General features: G+C 40.7%; 1 long non-coding RNA gene across 1 annotated transcript in view; it reads right to left on the bottom strand.

Moving 5' to 3' along the window:
- Window positions 1-301: 301 nt before the first annotated feature.
- LOC129638585 (uncharacterized) overlaps window positions 302-7,080 on the bottom strand; it is a 30,840-nt gene continuing 24,061 nt past the window's right edge. The window contains exon 3 of the long non-coding RNA XR_008707923.1: window positions 302-1,491. This is a non-coding gene — a long non-coding RNA (uncharacterized LOC129638585). The remainder of the gene's footprint in view (window positions 1,492-7,080) is intronic.

Here is a 7,080-nt window from a genome sequence, read left to right as displayed (position 1 = left end):
AAGTTCCCCCAAATGTAAGATAAATATTCATTACTTTTTCTGAAAATAGGTGATTTTAAAAATATTTCACACTTAAATTCTTCTGGAATTTATATTTGCATATATTGGGAGGTGGTGTTTTTAATGTATTCCTCTTCTCTCAGCTCCATTTCAATAACTAAAGAATCTCATTACTGTTTGAAAATAACTTTGTTTTCTTTTCTTTTGATACTTCTTTTATCATATAGTAAACTGATATATATTAGAATGTGTTCTTTGGCTATATACTCCATTCCATAAGACTGCTGATTCTTGTGCCATTTCTAGGTTTAATGATTTTTTTTTTTTTTTTTTTTTTGCTTCCCTGGTGGCTCAGTTGGTAAAGAACTCACCTGCCAATGCAGAAGATGTAAAAGACACGGGTTTTATTGATCCCTGGGTCAGGAAGATCCCCTGGAAAAGGAAATGGCAACCCACTCCAGTATTTTTACGTGGAGAATATCATGGACAGAGGAGCCTGGTGGGTTACAGTTCACGGGGTTGCAAAGACTTGGACACGATTGAGCATGTGCATGCATGCATACAAGCGCACACACAATGATTTTTTATAATATGCTTAATATGTACAAATAAATGAAATTATAAGAAATATTGGGGCTTCCCTGGTAGCTCAGACTGTAGAGAATCTGCCTGCAATGCAGGAGACCCTGGATCGGGTCAATGCAGGATTGACCCCGGGTTCAATCCCTGGATCGGGAAGATCCCATGGAGAAGGGAATGGCAACCCACTCCAGTATTCTTGCCTGGAGAATTCCATGGACAGATCATGGGGTCGCAAATAGTCGGACATGACTGAGCGACTAGAACAAATGAATGAACAATAAGAAATATTGGCAATTTCTGTCAAATGATGTCTCCAGTTTATCTTAAGAATTATTTTTAAATTTCTCTGGATTAATTGTGTAGATACTTTTATCAAGTTTATATCAAATATATAAATCTATTTGGGAGGAGTTGAGCTTTGCTATTTATACTCTTGTCCACTCATGGTATGACTTCACTTATATAGATTTTTAAAAATTTGCTCATTAAAGTTTATATTTTTTCCTTGTAGAAAATAGTATTTAAGGTGGTGGCTGGGTAATTACTCAGTTTCAAGGAGGTGCTCAGTTGTGCTGAGTCTCTCCTATGTATACAGGGGGGATGCATGTTATTAAATTTCAGTTTCTTCCCTATCAATCTGTATTTTATTACAGGGGCTCACAGTCACAAACCTAGACGGGTAGAAAGAAAATTGTTTTCCCTCCCTACAGTTGGAACTGCAAAGTTACATTATAAAGAGGCGTGCATTAAGACGAGCAACTGATCAGAGGCATCACTGTCCATCAATTGTCCACTGAGGTCCCACAGGTCCTTTTGATCTGTTTTTCCTCATTCTCAAATGTAAATCCCCTGGCAAGGTCTCTGGCACAAGTTAGGAATTCAGTATATGGCTGCCACTTTTTCTTCTCCCTTATTAAACAGGACAGAGATGTTAGCATAGCACTGTTTCCAGAAGATTCCATTGACAGTGCCTTTGAAAATCAATTAGAAGTAATGGAGACCAGAGACAGAAAACTATGTAACATGTTAGCAATAAAGGTAAGAATAATACAGATCAAAGCAATGGTGATGGAAAAGGAGAGAATGGCGTTGAAAACTATTTTGTAGGGAAATCTTGCTGATCAGTGTAGCAGAGTGGCTTAGACTATGAACATCAGATTCAGGCAGATCTAAGTTCACATCCTAACCATGTCACCTTGACCAAATCATTTAATTTATCCAACCTCCAATTTCTTTATCTGAAAGATGCAAATAGCTTCCCTCGTGGCTCAGTTGGTAAAGAATCCACTTGCAATGCAGGAGACCTGAGTTCTATCCCTGGGTCAGGAAGATACCCTGGAGAAGGGCATGGCAACCATGCCCTTCGTTGGCATGTATTCTTGTACACTCCAGTATTCTTGCCTGGATAACTCCATGGACAGAGCAGCCTGGCATGCTGCACTCCATGGGGTAGCAAAGAGTTGGACACAACTGAGCAACTAAGCACATAGCACACAAAATAAAAATAAGAGTAGTGCCTTATTATCTTGATTATTTACTTATCATTGCTGCTAAGTCACTTCAGTCGTGTCCGACTCTGTGCAACCCCATAGACGGCAGCCCACCAGGCTCCCCCGTCCCTGGGATTCTCCAGGCAAGAACACTGGAGTGGGTTGCCATTTCCTTCTCCAATGCATGAAAGTGAAAAGTGAAAGTGAAGTCACTCAGTCGTGTCTGACTCTTTGAGACCCCATGGACTGCAGCCCACCAGGCTCCTCTGTCCATGGGATTTTCCAGGCAAGAGTACTGAAGTGGGGTGCCATTGTGATCTATAATTGAACCTGGATAATCACCATGACTGAATTATATCATGGAGGTAAGGATATGGACATCGATTTGGCATAAGACTTGAAGACTGAAATTCAGATGTGAGCAAGGAACCAATTAAGGATGACTCAGATATCTTAGTTGCATGACTAGCTACAGGGCAGAGCCATTTCTAGATATTAGGGAAATAGGAAAAATCAGTGACTGTGAAGAGGAACACATATCAATAGTATAGACATTTCCACCTGGATATCTCACAAGTCCATAGCAACAGAGACACTGGAAGGGATAAACAGCCCTCCTGATAGGTACCAGGGCTATAGAAGTATGCAATATATGCTAGGGAAAGCATATACTGCAATATTTCAACATTTTCTTTTAAACCAGTGATCCTTTCTAATACACAGTTTTCTATTGCATCACAGTTACTGCCTCTGTATGTTTCATCTTCTCACCAAAATAGGTATACAATCTGCTTGGTCATTTATTTTCTATTTATCTGCATCACAAAAAAAAAAAAACTGGAAGGATGGCTGGTTAGGAAGGTGGGGGAGGTGGAGTAGGTGAAGGTCCTGTACTTTCCAATGTGCTTGGATTTGAATGTGATGGAGGAAATTTTTTTAAATATTTATCTGCATGAAGAACCTCAACCAATAAGTGTGATAGTTTATGATTAATGAGAAAATTTACATGAAATATGCTAAGGTAATTTAAATACCATAAGGCACAGGAGTTCATATACAAAGTGGAAGTATTATTACAAATAAGATCAGCAAGATCCTTTCTACCTTAAAGGGAATAAATGGGTGTCACTTCTTATTATAAATATATTGCATGGGTTTTGTGGTCACCACATATGTTGAGGTTAAAGGTTTCACTTGTGGAAGTTATTATTTTTCTGTTTATAAATAACCTTTGCAGTAAAAACAAAAGAAACTTATTCTTGAATTAGATCTTTGCTTCAAACCTCGTTAATCTTCAATGGAGTGCTTTGTTCTCTGTGTTTCCCCATCACTAGATGGTAAATCATCTGTGCTGCTCCCCTTCTCCTTCCCTCACTTAGCTTGCCAGAGAAGGGCAGGCCACAGAGGGCTTGGATTCTCCAAGTATTTATATCAAGATCATTTCATATCTAGGTTTCTCATTGTATTTCACTGTGGCTCATATGTATATTTTTTTGTAGTCAAGGAAGAATCAAAGTGTTTTTTAAAGATTAATGCCTTCTATTTCCCACTAGAAAATTTTAAGATATTAATTTATAGGCCTTTTTTCTTATATTCCCCCTCTCACTAACCTCAGTTCAAACAGATAATAGACTCTGGGTTTCACGTTTTTAGAAAATAGATGTGCCTCTGCTGAGAGGTGGTACAGCTTGTTGGGCTCCCTGCTTGAAGATATGAATAGCAAATGTATAGAAGAAGCCCATGACGCATGGTCTTCCCCATGACTAACAAGAATGATTCCCTCCAGGGAATGGAGGAAGGAGAAAAGCCAATGGGTCAGTTAAGGCAGATCCATGCTGTTGACTCTTATTGCACCTCAGGAATGTATCAGGACCTCAGAGCAAATGGTTACATGGTACAGGAAGCTAGATCCGGGGCCTGAGATTCCAAAGACATGGCAGCAATACAACAGAGATCCCTTACTCACCAGGAACTTCCATAGCCTTGAACAAAGGCCCATTAGCACTAACCATGTTGGAGCAGAGGTCAGAGCCTCTTCATCATTTTTCTCATTCCCATCAAATTCTCTGAGAATCTAGTGCCAACACAGGGTTGAAGATGGGACATCCAAAATGCCAGTGACAGAATCTCCCACCAAATTAGTGGGATGAGTGCCCAGGATCTAAAGACATTTGATCAAAAAGGAAAAAAGACTTGTTTCTGTCAAGTTGGCAAACTGAGATTCATACCCACACATGAATTTCAGGTAGTCTGTGTGCTAAAAATAGTACCTAGGTTCTTCAAAATAAAATCTTATTTAATTCCTGAGTGAACCTTCGCCAACTGTACATGCTACCAACCTGTGGCCCTGACATTCTGACACTGTCACTTCCCAAATTTGTACCATTTCAGAGACCCAAGAACAGAAGTGAGGGCCACAGCAAAATCTAAGATTTCAAGCAAAGGACACATAGTTTGAAATAGAAGATAACTCAGAGAGAGAAACTCAGCCAGAGATTCAGTAATTGGCACCTGCTTCTGCTTAAATTTGGCTGATGGCAGGAGACCTCATGAAGTTCCCCAGCAACTGCAGGATGTGAAGGAGTATCTGTGCGGAGAAGAATATGGGGAGACACACACACACAGTTTTCATCACTGTCTGCGGGAAGCCGAGGTTCCCACAGTCTGGCAGGTTCCCACGATTCTAAGACAGAGGACATGCTCAGTTGAGGGCAAGAGCTGTCATGCCCACCAGGTAGGCTCTGAACTGACTGATGGAGCATGTAACCAGAGAGGGTGCCACACGTGTATGACAAGGATCAGGGCTTCATAGACACTGCCCCTTTGACAATCCTCCATGTAAGGATCTGGAGCAAAGATGGAAGCTGTTCTAGAAAATCAATCTATGTTGAAGCCACATTGTTTGCAGAAATGACCACAACATGGTTTAAGAATATTCACTGGAGGGATTGAGGCTGAGGCTCCAATACTTTGGCCACCTGATGTGAAGAACTGACTCATTGGAAAAGACCTTGATGCTGAGAAAGATTGAAGGCAGGAGGAGAAGGGGACAACAGAGGAAAAGATGGTAGGATGACATCACCGACTCAACGGACATGAGTTTGAGCAAACTCTGGGAGTGGTGATGGACAGGGAAGCCTAGTGTGCTGCAGTCCATAGCGTTGCAAAGAGTTGGATATGACTGAGCAACTCAAAAACAACAAAAATGGTTCAATAATATGTCCTCTGTCCAGCTACCACTAGAAGACCATATAGCCAACTCTAGACATCAGCTGACCCAGAATCTAGTCGAGGGTGGGATGGATATTAGCAATAGGCAGAAGACCAAATGCATTGAGAACAGCTTCCCTCCCCAACACACACATTTTAAACTGGAACCCTGCTATACATACATTTTCAACAACTGTTTTTCCAACCGTGTACCATGAACACATGTTAATGCTGACATGTACACACTGCTACCAAATGATTTTTGAGAGCTCCATAAGATTCTGTTAACTAGAAGTACCATTTTTTAACCAACCCCCCTTTGGTAAAAATGTTTTTTTGCTTCATTATGTGTTTTTTATCTTAACAATTGTACGCTATTATAAAGAGCACTGTACATACTCTTGAGAATAAATATTTGGAAGCAAAATTTTGGGGTCACATGGTATGGGCAATTGCAAGATACACTCCTAAATTGTTTTGTGACTCATAGCCCTGTCAGGAGTTAGAGTCAACTTCCTGGAGTCTTTACCATCACTAGACATACTGGGTGTGTATGGCTGCGAACACAATCTGTTCGGTTCAATTGCTCAGTCATGTCTGACTCTTTGTGACCCCATGGACTGCAGCACACCAGACTTCCCTGTCCTTCACCAACTCCTGAAGCTTGCTCAAATTCATCCATCAAGTTGGTGATGCCACCCAACATTCTCATCATCTTTCATCCCCTTCTCCTCCTGCCTTCAATCTTTCCCAGCATCAGAGTCTTTTCCAATGAATTAGTTCTCTGCATCAGGTGGCCAAAGTATTGGAGATTCAGCTTCAGGATCAGTCCTTCCAATGAATATTCAGGACTTATTTCCTTTAGGATTAACTGATTTGATCTCCTTGCAGTCCAAGGGATTCTCAAGAATCTTCTCCAACACCACAGCTCAAAAGCATCAATTCTTTGGTGCTCAGCTTTGTTTATACTCCAATTCTCATATCCATGCATGACTACTGGAAAAACCATAGCTTTGACTAGATGGAGCTTTGTCAGCAAAATAATGTCTCTGATTTTCAATATGCTGTCTAGGTTTGTCAAAGCTTTTCTTCCAAGGAGCAAGCATATTTTAAAACAATACACTGCCACAAACATAATGCCTTAACACACACATTGACTGTCTCATGGCTTCTGATTGTCAGGCATCTTAACATAGTTCAGCTATATTCTCTGCTTCAGAGTCTCAGCAGCTATAATCAAGATGTCAACTGGGCTGCATTCTTACCTGAAGAAAAATCCACTTGTAGACTTAGATTGTCAGCAGGATTCATTTCTCCATGGCTCAAAGGCTGAGAACTACCTGTTCTTTTCAACTAGAAGACTCCCTCAGCTCCTAGAGGCCGCCCAACAGTGCCTGATCATGTGGCCCTCTGCAGAATCAGTTCATAGCATGACATCTTACTTTATCAAGGACAACAACCTAGGATACAGCCAACTAACAAGAGAGTCTTACATACAGTATATAATTGCGGGGGTAACAGCCCATCATCGTTACCATGTTCTATAGGTTAAAAACGAGTCAGGTGTTCCATGAGAAGCTCTACTGGGACGTTTTCTACAGTGGCATGGACACAGGAAGGTAGGAGTCACAAATGTCACCTTAAAGTCTGTTCACCACCCTAGATCCTATCATTTGTTTCCCTTTTTACAAATTTAGCACATGGATCATTGCTTTAATTTGCACTCATTTTGCCTTGATAAGTAAAATGTTTAATGGAAAAAATGGTCAGTGTTAAATGCTGCTCCTTCACACACACA

This window comes from Bubalus kerabau, chromosome X, assembly GCF_029407905.1.
Source record: "Bubalus kerabau isolate K-KA32 ecotype Philippines breed swamp buffalo chromosome X, PCC_UOA_SB_1v2, whole genome shotgun sequence".
Lineage (NCBI taxonomy): Eukaryota > Metazoa > Chordata > Mammalia > Artiodactyla > Bovidae > Bubalus > Bubalus kerabau.
Note: the sequence above shows the minus strand (reverse complement) of the source record. Positions and strands in the feature narration are given on the sequence as shown.